This window comes from Nelumbo lutea, chromosome 3 (assembly GCF_056320005.1).
Source record: "Nelumbo lutea isolate HS-2025 chromosome 3, American lotus-T2T, whole genome shotgun sequence".
In the NCBI taxonomy this organism is placed as follows: domain Eukaryota; kingdom Viridiplantae; phylum Streptophyta; class Magnoliopsida; order Proteales; family Nelumbonaceae; genus Nelumbo; species Nelumbo lutea.
In genome coordinates, this window is record NC_142686.1 from 33,106,649 (window position 1) to 33,125,043 (window position 18,395).

At 41.0% G+C, this 18,395-nt stretch overlaps 1 protein-coding gene across 7 annotated transcripts in view; it reads right to left on the minus strand.

Moving 5' to 3' along the window:
• Positions 1 to 18,395, minus strand: part of LOC148864104 (uncharacterized) — a 35,985-nt gene that overhangs the window by 4,835 nt on the left and 12,755 nt on the right. The window lies entirely within an intron of this gene.

An 18,395-nucleotide genomic window follows, 5' to 3' on the forward strand; every position in this document is an offset into this window, starting at 1 on the left:
ATCAGACTTAAATGTAATCCCAATTAACCATAGAGGAGGAATTCAAAAACTACAATCATTGCCTTCCCCATGAAGCGGGCAAAAATCAATGGCAAGGCTTCTTGTCAATGCAAAGGAAAACCTCTTTCTTGCTTTTACAATAGTGCAAAAATTCACCACAAATATATTCTTATTACATCTCTTTTTTAATCAGTATCGCTTTCCTTTCCAATGCATACCAAGAATACTCCCTCTACAAGAAAGATCAAGATCTAAAATCCAAACCCACATCTTATGTGTTCCTGATTGGATGTCAATAAGTATCAATATTCATATCATTGTGCAGATCAAATCATCTTTTCATGTAATGCAAGTTCTGATGCTGTATGTGTCTCACAAACTAAATTTACCAACATCACCTAATAAAAAATGTCACAGCATTTTGATGAAATATGCATCCAACAATACAAATACATACCTCTTAATTCAAATAAGACCAAAAAAAGAAAGAAAAATCACATAAAGCCAATGCTTCCATCTATTATCTATAAACTACATGAATTTTGTCCCAAAGACAATTTGATATAAGAAAAAAAATGTTGAGTAATACAGAACGGAATGGAAAAAACAGGATCCATGTAGACAACCAGTCCAACCCCATATAGTTGGGACATGATGATGATGATGAAAATAAATGTTATATAAATGAGATATTCCAACCCCCCCCCCTCCACCCCCCCACAAAAAAAAAAAAACAGAAACAGAAACAGTTTTTGTTAGAGAGAAAACATGAAAAGTACATCATATGTCTCCTCAAGGTAGGCACGTATCAGTTAACACTATCCAACTAATAAGCATAAACAATAGAGGCAATACAGGTAGGACTGACCCTTGGAAAAACTGAGATGTCTACACCAGTTTTAGCAAGATTATCAGCTAGCACATAAACTGATCCTGAGATCCATTTAAACTGAAAGAATGGTAGGATCCATCTAATGGACGCCAAGAAAGGTGCGGAATGGGGGCGAATTTCAAAAAAATTTCCTACCTTCTTCCAACTGGGAATCATTATCCCTAAATTTAGAATACATTATTCAAGGATCCTACTTGAACCATAAACAAACCAGATCTGAACTAAAAGGAAACAGGAAGGATTATACCTGATCCGGAGAAATAATATCTCCCAAAGTTGGTGTTCACGCCCAAAGAAGTAACCAAGATCCGCTCCTGCTGAAGATGACACAGCTGTGGATGGAACGGAACCAGCAGGGTGCGTCCTACACACTGGATTCTTCACAAGAACCCTCTGGAAACCTTGAACACCGAATCCTAGTGTCTTTCTTGCAAGACTATTGTCAAGAACTGCTTTCTTGACTTCCTGTTGCTGCAAAGATCCAATCTTCCAATAGGTAGTGGCGGCGGCTGAAGGAGGAGAAGTCCAGGGACGAAGAGGGTAGAATTGTCTCTTCTCTATGGAGTCTGTGAGAGATCAAATCTCATATTGCAGGATGTGTTTCTTGCTTACTCAAACCCCCTAGTTCGAAAATCTGATATTTCTGCTAGGGTTTTCTCCTCTTTCTTCTTGATTAAGAAACCTCCCAATATTTTGGGAGTTATACCAATCTAAATCAGTATTTGGATAGAGGTTAATCTTAATCCTATTTGTAGATTAAGTTAATTAACTCTTGATCTTATCAGGAGGTTACCAGATTCAAATCTAATTTGAATTTGGTCTCTTAGAGTGGATAAAGTCAAAGACCCAATCCTTTTACTAACACTAATCTCAGATTCGCCCTATGAACTGGTGATCATATCAGCCCAGTTCGAAATGGGCTTTTGGCCCATTAAGTGTTCAGTGTTTAACTAGTTTCCAACCTGCTGCCCAGTTGGGCTTCTTTGTATGGCGTGGGACCCAAGCATTGATCTACACACCAGCCACATGGGTTCGGCCCAGCCTTTATTACAAGGCCCAGCCGAATTCACTGAAAGACTCAGTAACCCCCTTGAGCCCATCACATGGACCCTATGGGCCCAACACTTACATTAAGTGGTCCCCGGGCCAAGCCATCTTATAAAAACCCAGGGACTGTGGGCAGGTGCAAGATTAGCCCATCAGGTATTATCCTAAATGGTCTTACACTTAACCTCTCAGCCCTTAATGATCAAGCACTGCCCGACAAGAGAAGACCTCTCTCTCGACTGCAAGGAACAGTGTCGCACTCTCTACTCACATGGATCCCGAGAATTAAAACCTTTTGCAAATCTTTTGAAACCGTACATATATATATATATATATATATATATATATCTTATTTTGCAAAACAAAATTCCAACGATTGAAATCAATTGCCAACAGTTTGGTTTCCATCAGAGAGAGTGCATTACCGATCATTACCATTGTCCGACAAAGGGGCTGATCCTGTCACTATGACCACTCACTCAGATGAATTCTCAGACTGCCTCAACATGTCCAGGTTTTGACCCCCACTAAGGATCTCATTGATTGACACATCAAAGACAGCCCGATCCGACACCTAGTGATGTGTCATAATCGAGTCTAGGGGTCAGGTGTAACTTTCCAGTTTTGCCCATCTGTCTCCAAGGTCAAGGGCAATACTGAAAATCTGGTCCGGTTCAAGGGTTCAAGCAATCCCATACTGCATGTGCCTTGGGTCTTACCCTGATGGCCGAAACAAGCCATCCCAACACTTGGTGGCACACCAGTATCAGCCTTGGCAGGATAAATCTCCTCAGACTTATCCAATGGCTGTGAACATTTAAAACTAACACAAGTTTCTATAAGTGTCCAGTTTTAGGGTCTTACACAGAATTATACCAAACAACATGAATCACACATGCACTTTAATTTATTTCCACTAAATAACAAAAGTACATCAAATCGATTGAAGCTAAGGGCATACAAGACTGTCTAACACTATTAGTTAACACTATCCAACTAATAAGCATAAACAATAGAGGCAATACAGGTAGAACTGACCCTGGAAAAACTGAGATGTCTACACCAGTTTTAGCAAGATTATCAGCTAGCACATAAACTGATCCTGAGATCCATTTAAACGATATTGGAAACAGTTAAAGTATTCAGAAATAAGAAAAGAAGAAGTATAGTGCCATCATTCTGCCCTCCCCATCCCTGAAGACTCCCCCAGCTCCCGAGGGTCCTGGATTACCCATGGAGCTTCCATCAAAGTTTAATTTTACCCTTTGTTGTGCTGCAGGTGTCCAAGAAGGCTGAAGAGCAGGCTGTCTGGTTGAAGAGTTTGCCACTGCTGACCAACCCCTTTGTATATCAACCACTGAAAAGTCTTTAAATAAGTCACTAACTTTCATCCAATGTATGACTTTAATGGTTATGCAGTCAATGATTTGTTATGTTGATCTTTGTGCCCTGTGGAATATTCTGTTATTCCTTTCTGCCCATAAAGACCAAAGAATGGCTGCTCTTGCTGCCCTCCACATCACTCTTCCCCTTTTCTTTGGTAGAGGGAAGAAACTTGGGTTGAAAATGAAGGGATAAGAGATCCATCATATGGATAGCCGAACCCTGCAGGAAGGTAGGGTGAAATTTCAAATTTTTCTCTCTCTCCCATGTGGGAATCACATTCCCTATTTTAGAAAAACTGCATTTTTCAAGGACAAATCTTGAACCAATAACCAAACCAGATATGAACCAAAATAGGAGAGGGATATACCTGATACGAAGAAATAGTATCTCCCAATGAAGGTGTTCACGCCCAAAGAAAACTCCAAAGACTGCTCCCACTGAAGATGACACAACGAATGGTGGAGCAGAATCAACAGGGTCCGTCCAACGAACCAAATTCTTCAGCAAGAATTCGATGGAGACAGTGAGCACGACTTCAGATCAGCCTTTCTCCAAAGACTGATATCAAGACACCTCTTGATCGCTCCTATAATGGAGATCGAACTGGCAGTATGACGGCAACTGGAGGAAATTGCAGGGAGAAGATGGCGCAGTCACACTGTTGTTGTCTTCTCTCTAGGTGCTTTGAGATCTGATCTCTGAGATTTCTGAGATGTGAGGATGATCCGAATGGTTCACCCCCTCCTTTTATAGGCTTAAAGATAACTCATAATCTCATTAGGAGTTTCCTAATCTAAATTTGTATTTGGATAAGGAGTTCAATTGCAGGGAGAAGATGGCGCAGTCTCACTGTTGTTGTCTTCTCTCTAGGTGCTTTGAGATCTGATCTCTGAGAATTCTGGGATGTGAGGATGATCCGAATGGTTCGCCCCCTCCTCCTTTTATAGGCTTAAAGATAGCTCCTAATCTCATTAGGAGTTTCCTAATCTAAATTTGTATTTGGATAAGAAGTTCTCTTTAAGAGATAAGGATAAGCCCTTATCTTATCTACAGATTAGATCAATTCTCTCCTAATCTCATTAGGAGGTTTCCAGATCTGAATTCAGATCTGGACTCTCTAAGTGGATAGGGTAAGACCCTATCCTATCTGCTGATTTAATCCCAGATCCACCCCCTTATTTAACTAGTCAAACTAGACCAGTTCGAAATGGGCTTTAGGCCCATTAAGTCTAAGTGCTCAAACTGCTTCCAAACTACTGCCCAGTTGGACTTCTTTGTATGGCGTGGGACCCAAACATTGATCTACACATCAGTCACATGGGTTCAGCCCAACCTCTAATACAAGGCATGGCCGAATTCACTAAAAAGACAGTGAACCCCCTGAAGCCCATCACATGGACTCCTAATGGGCCCAACACTTACACTAAGTGGTCCCTGGGCCAAGCCACCTTATAAAAACCCAGGGACTGTGGGCAGACACAAGATTAGCCCATCAGGCATTACCCTCAATAGTCTTACACTTAACCTCTCAGCCCATAATGATCATACACTGCCCGACAAGAGAGGACCTCTCTATTAGCTGCAAGGAACAGTGTTGCACTCTCTACTCACATGGATCCCGGGAATTAAAACATTTTGCAAACATTTTGAAACCATAATATGTATATTTATATCTGTATATAAAATATATTTTGCAAAACAAATTTCAACGATTGAAATCGGCTGCCGGCAGTCTTGGTTTCCATCAGAGAGAGTGCATCCCCGATCATTACCTTTGTCCGACAAAGGGGCTGATCCTGTCACTATGATCACCCACTCAGATGAATTCTCAGACTGTCCCAACATACCCAGGTTTTGACCCCCTCTAAGGATCTCACTGATTGGCACATCAAAGACAGCCCAATCCGACACCTAGTGTAGTATCATAATCGAGTTTAGGGTCAGGTGTAACTTTCTAGTTTTGCCCACTAATCACCAAGGTCCAGGGCAATACTAGAAATCTGGTCCGGTTCAGGTTTTCAAGTAAACCTACACTACATGTACCTCGGGTCTCACCTTGGCAGCTAAGACAGGCCACTCCAACACTTGGCGGCACATCAATGTCAGCCTTAATAGGATAAATCTCCCCAGACTTATCCAACGGCTGTGAACATTCTAAACTAACACGAGTCTCATAAGTGTCCAGTTTAAGGGTACCACACAGAAACACACCACTATAACATGAATCAAATATGTATTTTATTCATTTACAATAAATGTCATAATGTACATCAATCTGATTGGAGCAAAGGGCATACACTATCTAACAGAAAAGACTTGTCACATCCAAGGGAGGGGTCCACCACCAGCCAAATAAGGAAGAAAAACAACTCCACACAAAGAAGCAAAGGGACAAGAAAGTAAAAGATGTGTTACTATCTCACCATTTCCCAAACAGAGGCAACAAACATGAGGGGAGAGGCAGTGATTCAACCTCCTTTTTTGTAAATTATCTAGAGTATTAATTTTCTAGAGCACCACCTCGCAGCAAAGGGCTCTTATTTTTGGGGGTGCAGGATTACACCAAACTTCCTTTGTAGGAAAGGAGCCTCTCGGGTATAAGGATTGAAGGAGGGTGGAGAAGAAAGATGCACAGGTAAAGGAGCTAGAAGGGGACTCCGACTAAATCCTACTATCCTGACAAGAGAGGTCCAAGAATGGAGTATTAAGAAGGGAGATAAGATCATCTACTAAGCCCATTTCAGATTCCCTTAACCCTTTCTTTAATCCTAGATCCCAAGGGTTTTTATTAACAAGAGCTAAAGAAATCGCTCTCCCTTTGTTGAGGGACAAAGAATAGATAGGTGGAAATCTGTCTTTGAGAGGAGTGTCCCCAAGCCAAGCATCCTCCTAGAAATGTACTTTGTTACCCATACACGCATCATACCTGACCAACGGAAGGAAAGAAGGTAGCAATCTGTGAATTGCTTTCCAATGAAAAGCCCTTGTTGCCCTAGGATCGAGACCAGCGCCCCATCCGTTGTCTGCCATGCCATGAATGCTTGCAATTACATTATGCCATAAGTCTAGTTCTCTTGTTCCAAAGGAAATCTCCACAGCCACTTACCCAACAATGCCATATTCCTAAGGATGATGTTTCCTATCCCTAGGCCTCCACTATCCCTACTCCTTGATACCAACTCCCACTTTAACAAATGATCATTTTTTGTATCCCCCGGCTCCCACAAGAATTCTCTCATCAGTTTCTCCAATTTATTGGCCACTTTTATGGGGATCTTAAAGGTTGAGAGGTAAGAGACTGGCAAATTAGTCAAGATTGACTTTATTAGAGTTATTCTACCTCCTAGAGAGATGTAGTTTCTCTTCTAGCCAGCAAGCCTTTTTGTGAATCTTTCCACTATCGTATCCTAAAAACTATAAGAATTCGGGTCCCCCGCTAAGGGTAGTCCAAGGTACTATAGAGGCCAATCACCTACCTTACAACCCAACAAACTAGCTAGGCTTTCAACCTCTCCTCTCTCCTTATTTAACCCTACTACACAACTTTTGTTGCTGTTTACTTTGAGATTGGGGATCTTTTCAATAAGGGTTACCACCACATTATTCCCCCCAATTCTCCAACCTCGTATAAAATTGTTGGCATCAACCCTTGAAGTCAAATCGCTAAACACATCTACTACTAGAGTGAAGAGGAAGGGAGACAGGGGGTCACCTTGTCGAAGGCCCCTCTTAGCTGGAAAGAAATCTCTAGCAACTCCATTAACCAAAATGGAATAATGAGGCAAATCAATGACATATTTCCTTTGAGAAATATAAATGCCCCTCTTTGACCTTGCGACCTCAATCCCTAGGAAATACCAGAGATTTCCAAAATCCTTAATTTCAAATTCAGTAGCAAGAAAAGACTTTAGTTCAGTAATTCCAAATATATCGTTTCCTGTGATAACAATATCATCAACATATACTATCAACATAGTCACTTTTCCATTTGCTATCCTGATAAACAAGGTATGGTCAATTTGAGATTCAGCGAAGCCAATTTTTAAGATAACTTTTCTGACTCTGTCAAACCAAGCTCCAGGGAACTGTTTAAGGCCATAAAGGGATTTCTTCAAATGGCAAACCTTTCCTTCACTCCCAATGATGTTCACTCCAGAAGGAAGCTCCATGTAAGCTTCTTCCTGAAGGTTGCCATTAAAGAAGGCATTCTTAACATCCATTTGATACAAGGACCAAGAATAATGGGCAGCAAGAGACATGATAGCTCGAATTGAATTCATCTTGGCTACGGGAGCAAAGGTTTCCTAATAATCAATGTCATAAGACTAAGTGTACCCTTTTGCCACAAGTCGAGCTTTATACCTTTCAATTGAGCCATCGGCTTTATGCTTCACTGTGTAAACCCACTTACATCCAACAGGATCCTTGCCCACTAGAAGATAAACAGTTTCCTATGTCTACTTTTTCTCAAGCGCCTCCATTTCCGGTTCATAGCATCCTTTCAATGAGGGAACTGCACTGCCTCGGTAACACTGTGAGGGATAAAAATAAAAGCAATGGAAGAGATATAGGCACTAAGAGACATAATTTGAGATATGATATTTAGCACATGTCATTTTTCTTTACAAACTGCAATAGGAAGGTTAAGGTCAGAAACCACACTAGGAGGCTCAGTAACAGGTTCAACACAAGCATAAGAAATAAGAAGAGGTTCAGAATCCAAATTACCTGAGTCAGGGAAGCTAGATTGTAATGGACATTCAATCTCTGGAGTCATCCTCTTTTTCCGTCTAGCAAACCACTGGTGCCAAGACTGAGGAATAAGAGGAGGCACAAGAGGAGTATTACTGCCACCACAAGGAGGAGGAGAAGGAGAAGGAGAAGGATTGACAATACCAATTATAGTCGGAGTAGGAATCAACATACAAAAAGGAGTTCGATCTTCATTAACATTCTCCCCCTTAAGAGAAGGACAAGAAGAGGAGAAGGGAGTAGATTCAAAGAATGTGACATTTTTGGACACATACCTTTTTTCAAAGCAAGATTCATAACAACAGTACCCTTTTTCGACTGAAGAATATCCCAATAAGCATAGTTTTCAATGATCGTCTAGGTGCCTAGGCATTGAAATTTTAAAATGCTTGTTTTATTGAGTTTTTACTTTATATATGCTTTTCAGACATGTAATTCAGCCATAAAAAGAAAAACATTTGATTCAATTCAACCATACAATCACTGAATCAGCCATAAAAATTTTGAATGAGAAGAAGAATCATCCATAAACATTTGATTCAAGTTTCAGATTCAAGACATTTAATTCAGCCATAAAAAAATCAGCCACATAATCATATATATTAATGATATAAAAAAAAAATGAATGAGAAGAAGAGTTAAAGAAGAGATTAAAATTTGAGATGATTCAAGACTTCAAGTGTGAAACTGTGAATGACTTAAGGGAGGAGAAGAGTAGGGCGGAGCCCCTGTTATTTTCAAAAAAAAAAGGGACTCATGGGGCTGATTGACGACTGAGAGAGTGAGAGTGATTGACTGAGAACACCACTCATGGGGTGGGGTGGAAGAAGAAGAAGAAGAAGTGGAGAAAGGGAGGACTGAGGAGTATAGGGGCGGAGCCCCTATTTTTTTTACTGAACTGATATCTAAGAAGAGAAAGGAGGAGAAGAAGAAGAAGAAGTACCTGCTCGAACTAAGATGCGAGTGCGAGTGCGATGGAGATGGGATGCTCGAGCTTGCAGAGTTCGCCTGTTCGGTTCTCCTCCCTCTCCAGTCGAACCGAAACCCTTCTCTTAGTTTAGTTGTATACCCTTGTCTTAGTTTAGTTGTATACACTATTCTATAGTTGTCTTAATACTAAACCGATACAGTGTAATAGGTTTATTTTAAAGGAATACAACAACCAATAAAATATCAAACTAATAAATTAAAAAAAATAATTATTATAGATATATTAGGCGCCCGCCTAAGTCTCTAGGCAGGCACCTAATGCGCAAAACATATGGTGTTTGGGCGAGGCGACCTTCAAAAACCGCCTAGGCGTCGCCTTGACAACTATGCCAAGAAGACACACTTGATAGACTTTGGGTCAAATTTCAACAAAGAAGGACTCATGTTGTCGGTGAAGCAGACACACCCAAAGACCTTGGGAAGAAGATAGAAGGTATCCTCATCAGGAAAAAGAAGATGATGAGGAGATTGGAGATGAAGGGTCTGTGAAGGAAGTCTATTAATAAGATATACAATTGTTTGTGCAGCATCCCCCCAAAACCGGGTTGGGACATGCATCTAGAATAACAATCCCTTGGCAACTTCAACCACATGTTTGTTTTTCCTCTCTAATACCCTATTTTGTTCGAGGGTATGAGGACATGAACTTTGGTGAATTGCTCCTTTCTCTTCGAGGAAAGTTTGTAAGTGCTTCTCAAAGTATTCCTTGGCACTGTCAGATCTAATAATCTTAATCTTCTTTTCAAATAGTCTCCACCATACTAAAAAAAGCCTTTTATAAATGAAGGAACTGCATCTCAACTCTTCATCAAATACAACCAGGTATACTGCGAGTAGTCATCAACAAGGAGAACGAAATATTTATAACCACCCATACATGGAATACAATAAGGTCCCCAAACATCAATATGTGTTAAATGAAAAGTAACATTACTTCTCTTGTTACTTGCAAAATATGTGGTTCTACATTGTTTTGATAGTTGACAAACATCACATTGTAGACCAGAACTAGACAAGGACTCAAACAGACTAAGAAACAAAAACTTCAATGAACCAAAAGACACATGCCTAAGACGGTGATGCCACAACTTCAATTGACTTAGTTTCTCATCATGACAGAACTCAGACTGCACATTAACCCTAACTTTGGAGCTCCCCCATATCAGGACTTCCCTCAAACCCCCCACCTCGCCCCTCCTTTGAAAATCCTTCTCCTCTTTCGCCTTCTCATGATACTCATTGTGCTCCCTGTGTTTTTGCCTCAGGTGCTCGTGGACCTCCATCCAAACATGCAACAAGCCCACATTACATGGAGATTGCTTCAACCAACGACAATCAAAAGGGCACAAACAGGAATAACAGAAAGAGCACAAGTGATTCTAACATTTTTGCTAAAAAGCTAGGGGTCAATTTGCCAGGGGAAAGCAGCAGTGTCAGCAATCCTAAAGATTACACAATGGGAAGTAGTACTTCAAGGACACCTGGGCCGGGGTCAAATAAGAGAACAAGTTGGGAGCTTAAAAGGATTCAATCGGGATTAGCATATCAAGCTTCTATGCCAGTGAACACCTCAGATAGAAGATCAGGTAAGGGAAAGCCTCTCTCAAGAAATTAATGAAGATTTTAAGTTAGAACATCAGAGGGCTGGGGGGGAATGAAGAGATGCCTAGTCAAAGAAACTCTGTGATGGGAAAATCCAGACAATGTAATTCTACATGAATCAAAAAAAAAAAAAAAGAATCTGTTGATAGGAAACTAATTAAAGCAATTTGGGATATTCAAGGGAAGAACTTGTCCAACTTGCCAGCATCTGGATCATCAAGAGGGGTTATAACCATTTGGAAAGAAGAGGTAGTCTCGGGGATAGAGATAAACAAAGGAAACTTTTCCATTTCAGTGCTCTTCACTAATGTTACAGATGGCTTCAACTGGATCTTGGTAGGGGTTTATGGTCCAAATTCTCCTTCTGAAAGAGACAGACTGTGCGAAGAACTAGATTCTTTGCATGAATTTGAAGGAATACCTTGGTGCATTGGCGGCAACTTCAATGTCATCAGATTCTGCAACAAGAGCTCAAGTTGCAGAAGACTAACTAGGAGTATGAAAGATTTCTCAGCCTTTGTTGCAAGACATAGCCTTAGGGGCCTCCCCCTCAATAACAGGTCATTCACCTGGTCAAACATGCAAGAAAATGCGACCAATAGCAGAATTGACAGATTCCTCGTGACCACGGACTGGGAAAAGCACTTTCCTAATCTCCTGCAATCAATCAGCTCTAAGCGTGTCTCCAACCATTGGCCCGTGATTCTCCAAAATGAGATAATGAGGAAAGTAAAGGCCCCATTCAGACTTGAGAAAGTCCTAACCACCCACAAGGAGTTTCATCAAAAGGTTGCTACTTGGTGGGAAGAATGCAGAGTGGATGGCTGGGCAGGCTTCCGTTTCCTACAAAAGCTGAAGTATTTAAAGAGAAAATTTAAATCTTGGGGCAAAGAGGAACTTAAATTACATGCAGAGGATAAGAACAAGGTGATCCAGAAGCTAGATAACTTGGACCAAAAGAAGCAAAGTGGAGGTCTGGATGGAGAGGGTAGGAAAAGAAGGGCAGAATTAAAAAAGAAATGGGAGCAAATTGTAAGGAGGGAAGAAATCATTTGGAGGCAACGAACCCAGGTTTTATGGCTGAAGGAGGGAGACAACAACTCCAAATTCTTTCATAGTTATGCTTCTGGACGAAGGAGGAAAAACTGTATCTCAAAATTGAAGGTCGGGCAGATAGAAGTAGAGGATCAAAAGGAAATTGTTGATGTTATAGTGAACTTTTTCAAGGAGTTGTACTCGAAGAAGAAGCACAATAGGGCTGTCTTGGTTAGAGAGGGCTTTTGATGAGGAAGAAGTGAAGAAAGCAGTTTTTAATCTGGAAGGTGATAAAACCCTGGGGCAGATGGATTCCCAATTTTCTTCTATCAGATATGCTGGGATACCTTAAAATCAGAGCTTCTAGAGGTGTTTTCAGACTTCTACCAGTCAGCAGTTGTGAATAAAGGAAACAACTCCACCTTTATTACTTCAGTTCCTAAGAAAGAGGGCATTTTGGAAGGGACTTCAGACCAATTAGCTTGCTGGGGAGTTTATACAAAATCATAGCCAAAGTCCTGGCAACTAGGTTGAAGGAGGCAACTAGGGAGTTAGCTTCAAACAATCAACATGCATTTGTGGAAGGGAGGCAGATTATTGACAGTGTTTTAGTGGCTAATGAATGTGTAGAAGACTTCAATCAAAGAGAAAAATCAGGGATTTTATTGAAGCTGGACCTAGAGAAGGCATTTGACAAAGTGAACTAGAATGCTTATTGGAAATTCTGCACCTGAGAGGGTTTGGGAGTAAGTGGGTCAGCTGGATAAAGGGCTAAATCAATTCTGCCCAGTTTTCAGTTCTGATAAATGGAGAACCAGCTGGTTACTTCAAAGCTAGTAGAGGCTTAAGACAAGGCCGCCCTCTCTCCCCTTTACTTTTCACATTGGTAGTCAACATCTTCAGCTTCTTGATAGAGAAGGCGAAAGTTCTGAACCTTATAAAAGGCTTTGAAATTGGAAGGGAAAGACTTCAAGTGTCTCACCTAATGTATGCAGATGATGTAATTTTGTTCTTGGAAACTGAAAAGGAAAACATCTTTAATCTTAAACAAGTTTTAAAATGCTTTGAACGGGTGACTTGGCTCCAAGTCAACCTCTCAAATAGCAGCATAGTAGGTTTAAAAGTGGAAGATTCCATCCTAGACAGGTTTAAAGAGCTGTAGAGGTGTAAAGTGGAAAGCTTTCCCATCTCCTACTTGGGAATGCCTCTAGGTGGGAACCCGAAGAACCAGAATATTTGGGACCCGATTGTGGAGAAATGTGAAATTAGCAACCTGGAAGAAAAATTATCTTTCTAAGGGTGGTAGACTTACGTTAATCAAGGCCTCTCTATCCAATCTACCATCTTACTTCCTTTCGGACTTTCAAGCCCCCCAGAAAATAATAAACAAATTGGAGAAACTACAGCGTGACTTCTTATGGGATGGAGGAAGAGACGTGTAAAGAGACTGGGCCGAATGGGTCCTCGTATCTTCTCTTGTAATATCTTTTCTTTTCTTGTTAGCTAATGGGCCTGTTATTTCTTTTTTGTTTGATCTCTTTATGTTACTACCTAACTGGCTGCCCACTTAAGGGCATACTTGTAATTACATTAACATTAATTCTTAATAAAAAGGATTAGAGAAGAAAGGGAAGAATAATTCGAACTTTTCTTCTTCTTCCTCTTTTCGCCATTTTCTTCTCTTGTACTGCTGCTCTTACTTTTCTTCTTCCTTTTTCTCTCTAATTTTCAAATTTACACCTAATTTTTGAGGACTGATTTACATCTTGGTATCAGAGCAAGCATCTTTCTTCTTTTTTTCTTCTTCCTCTTTTCCCATACACCCTTAGATTAAGAGAGTGTATGGAGAAATAGGTTCTCTATAGCTCAGAGGATCTCTGACCTAGTTGGTAGAGGGTTTGGAGAGTTTAAATCTGGCTGGATATTGCCAAGAAGTGGTGTTGTTCTGTCGCTGCCCAAAACCGTAGTCAACTAGAGATTTTCGAAGGTACAAGTAAAGGTGAAGCTTTGTGTGTGGCGCTCTGTGCTTGGGAGGTGTCTTTTGACTCCTAAAGGAGGGCGGTTCACATTTGGAAGAGATTGGGAAGCTCTAGTAGGAGCGGCTGCATCTTCTCTCTTCCTCCCCAACATTTGGACGGAGTAAAACCCTAGTTTTCAAGCATTTGGATTCTGGTTTGACTTCAAGTAAGTTTATATAGACCAAATTTCTGGTTCTTTGATTTTCGTTTGATTAATGGAGCCATACGGAAGTGAGTTTAAGCAAGTGCCGGTTTCCGACCTTGGCTCAGTAGATTCCGTTTTGACTGGTGTGACCACAATCAAGCTAGATGGGACAAATTATCTTGCTTGGACACAGTCTATAAGAATTTATGTTTGTAGTAGAGGAAAACTCTGGTATCTCACAGGTAGTAAAGCGAAACCCGAAGAGACAGACCCTGAATTTGAGAAATGGATGTGGGATAACTATACCGTCATTGGATGGTTGGTCAACTCTATGCAACCTCATATAAGTCAGCATTATCTCTGAATGTCTTCGGCTAAGGAGAATGTAGCCAGAGTCTACAAGTTGAAAAGTGACGTGAAGAACCTAAGATAGGGGGAGAAGAGTGTAGCAATCTACTACTCTATACTGAAATCCCTATGGCAAGAAATTGATGTTATGGAGACAGTTGTATGGGAGAGTAAGAATAGTGCTGAAATGTATAGGAAGTTGGTGGAGAGAAATAGGTGTTTGAATTTCTCACTGGACTCGACCCTGAGTTTGACATCATTAGGCAAAATATCCTGGCCAAATATGAGGTTACTCTTTCCTAGGCATACACTTTGATAAGCAGTGAGGAGAGTAGGCAGTAGGTTCAGTTGCAGAGTCCACCTACAGAATACTTTGCACATGCTGGAATAAAGCCAAAGGGTCCAACTGAGAAAAAGGAGCAGATATGTGAATATTGCAAGAAACTGACGCATACAAAGGACACTTGTTGGAAGCTTCATCCTGAGCTTCTTCCTGATAGGTTTAAGAATAACAAAAGCTCGAAGAAGGGAATTCAGGTAGGAAAGCCTATGACAGCTAATGTTGCTACAGTACCTGAAGGAGGAAATAAGGAGAGTGAAGAAAAATCAACCACTGAGCAGTTGGCAGCAATGAAGGCGGATTTTGAAAAGTATGGGAGGCTGCTAAATCACTTGGAAGCTACTGTTTCTTCATCTCACTCTTCCAGCAACACATCATCTTCATCTGCATTTGCTCACTCGGGTATTCGTGCTTCTACAAATCATGCTTCAGTTTCAGGTAATCATAAAATCCCTTGGATTATTGATTCCGGTGCATCAGACGATATGACCAACCTGTCTAATCTCTTCTGCTCACACCACCTTCTCTCTGGTAAAGAAAAAATATCCCTTGTTGATGGGTCTTTTGCTCCCATCTCTGGTAAAGGGGATATAAAGATCTCTGACACCCTTTATTTATCCTCTATCCTTCATGTCCCTAAACTTAATACAAACCTTTTATCTGTTAGCAGCTTAACTACATCCATGAATTGTAGCATAACCTTTTTTCCCACTCATTGTGTTTTTCAAGACCTGCAATTTCAGAGGATGATTGGGAGTGGCCATGAGGCGAACGGAATATACTTGCTGGACACACCGGATAGAGCTTTTGGACCACCTCATGGAGTTGCCTTAGAGTCAGTTTTGTAACAATCTATTGACAAAGTCTTGTTATGTCACTTTCGGTTTGGTCATTTGTTTTTTTCTGCTTTGAGTCATTTGTTTCCAGATATGTTTAAGGGAGTGTCTTTATCGAGTCTTCATTGTGAGTCGTGCGAACTGGCAAAGCATTGTAGACATTCTTATTCAGTAAGCAATAAAAGATCTCTTTCTCCTTTTCATATTGTTCATTATGACGTGTGGGGGCCATATCATTTGCCAACTATGGGGGGTTACAGGTACTTAATCCTTTTTATTGATGATTACTCTTGTTACACTTGGATTTATCTCATGAAATCCAGGGATGAAGTACCAGCTTATGTGCAAAAATTTCATAAACTCATCCTCACCCAATTTAACACTCAGATCAAAATATTCCATTCTGATAATGCTAAGGAGTATTTTGAGAAAACCCTCTCTGCCTATCTTGAAACTTTTAGGGTTATTCATCAAAGTTCTTTTTCCTACACTCCACAACAAAACGAAGTGGCAGAAAGGAAGAGCAGACATGTGGTTGAAGTTGTCAGATCCCTCATGTTTGCATCCCATGTTCCTATAAAATTTTGGGGAGATGTTCTTACTGCTACCTTTTTGATCAACCGTATGCCCTCCCGGGTTCTTAACTTCAAAACCCCCTTTAGCCTTCTCTTCCCGGATGAGGATACTTTTTCTCTTCCTCTCTGTGTTTTTGGGTGCACTTGCTATGTGCATGTTCACAGCCATCAAAGGCACAAATTTGATCCTAAGGCTCGTAAATGTGTTTTTCTGGGATATGCTTCCACACAGAAGGGATATTGCTGTTTTGATCCAGTTAGTGGCACCCGCTTTGTATCTCGGGATGTCACATTTGCTGAGTTGACTCATTTCTTTAGTATTTCTCCTGGGGGGGAGAAACCTGAAGAGCCCTTTGCTATGTCTCCAGTTGTTCCTCTTCCCATTCCTCTTGAGTCCTCTCATGAGGTGTCTACTTCTCCCACTGGACCTACCTCCGATATTCTTGTTCCTCCTCCTCCTCCACCTCATTCTCCTATAATTCCTCCCCATCCTGTTCTCCAAAGGTGGTACCAAAGGCACAGATTCAGACATGGGCAGGATGTTTCCACTCCTACAGAAGAGCTTCTTGCTCCTCCCATCATTACTGAGGTAATAGGTCAGCCTTCTTCTGATCCATCTACATCTTTCCCAGACATTGACCTTCCTATTGCTCTCTGCAAGGGCAAGCGGAAGTGTACAGCCCATTGTATCTCCAAACACCTGTCTTACAGCCTTCTCTCTCTTTCCTACTACTCTTTTCTTGCTTCTGTTTCTTCCCATCTGATACCCGGGTCCGTACCGGAAGCCTTATCTAAACCTGAATGGAGGGATGCTATGATGGCTGAACTGGATGCTTTGCATAAGAACCATACCTGGGATATTGTTGACTTGCCTGAAGGGAAGGAACCAGGGGGTTATAAATGGGTGTTTACCATTAAATATCACTCTGATGGATCTATTGAGAGGTTTAAGACTAGGTTGGTTGCTAAAGGCTACACTCAGATGTATGGTATTGACTATCTTGAGACATTTGCTCCTGTAGCTAAGATGACCTCAATCCGGGTTTTGTTATCTTTAGCCGCTACTTTTGATTGGCCCCTACACCAGTTTGATGTTAAAAATGCCTTCTTTAATGGAGACCTACATGAGGAGGTCTATATGTCTTTGCCTCCAGAGGTGTATGGGAAGGAAATGCAAGGCAAGGTGTGTAAACTGCAGAAATCTATTTATGGTCTCAAACAGTCTCCTCGGGCTTGGTTTGAGAGGTTCAGGGCTGCTCTTGTCTCCTTTGGTTACACACAAACTCAATCTGATCATACCCTGTTCTTGAAGAGAAATGGCTCTCTGGTGACCTTATTGATAGTTTATGTTGATGATATTGTGGTCACGGGTAATGACACTCAAGAGGTCAGTAAACTAAAAGGATTTCTTAACTCTGAATTTGAGATCAAAGATTTGGGAGATCTTCGATATTTTTTGGGCATTGAAGTTGCTAGATCTAAGGATGGTATCTTCATTTCTCAACGTAAATATGTCCTTGACCTCCTTGCTGAGACTGGTAAACTTGGAGCTAAACCAATCTCCACTCCTATTGATCCCAATCATAAGCTTTCTGCGACAGATGGTGACCTTTTATCTAATAAGGGGGTGTTTCAGAGACTGCTTGGGAAGTTGTTATATCTTTGCATGACTCGGCCAGACATTTCCTATGCAGTAAGTGTTATTAGTCAATTTATGCATTCTCCCAAAGATACTCATTTAGCTGCTGCAGAAAGGGTTCTGTGTTACTTGAAAGGTACTCCAAGGAAAGGTATTCTATTTGTCAAATATGGACACATGAAGCTGGAAGCTTTCACTGATGCTGATTGGTCAAGATGTATTGATGATAGGAGATCCACCTCAGGTTATTGTGCTCTGGTCGCTGGGAACATTGTGTCATGAAAGAGTAAGAAACAGTCTGTAGTTGCTAGATCCTCATCTGAAGCAGAATATAGGGCAATGGCACATGGTGTGTCTGAATTACTGTGGCTACGATCCCTTTTAGAAGAATTGGGGATTGACTATGAGAAGCCAATGATGCTCTACTGTGACAACCAAGCAACTATCAATATTGCACATAATCCTGTTCAACATGACAGAACTAAGCACATTGAGGTTGATAGACATTTCATAAGGGAAAGAATTTCCTCAGGAGAAGTTTGTTTGCCATTCATCACATCAGACGAACAATTGGTTGGTATCTAGACCAAGGGAGTTCCGAGAGGGAAAATGACACACTATATAAGCAAGCTGGGCATGATTGACATCTATGCTCAGTTTGAGGGGGAGTGTAAAGAGACTGGGCCGAATGGGTCCTAGTATCTTCTCTTGTAATATCTTTTCTTTTCTTGTTAGCTAATGGGCCTCTCTTAATGGGCATGTTAGTTCTTTTTTGTTTGATCTCTTTATG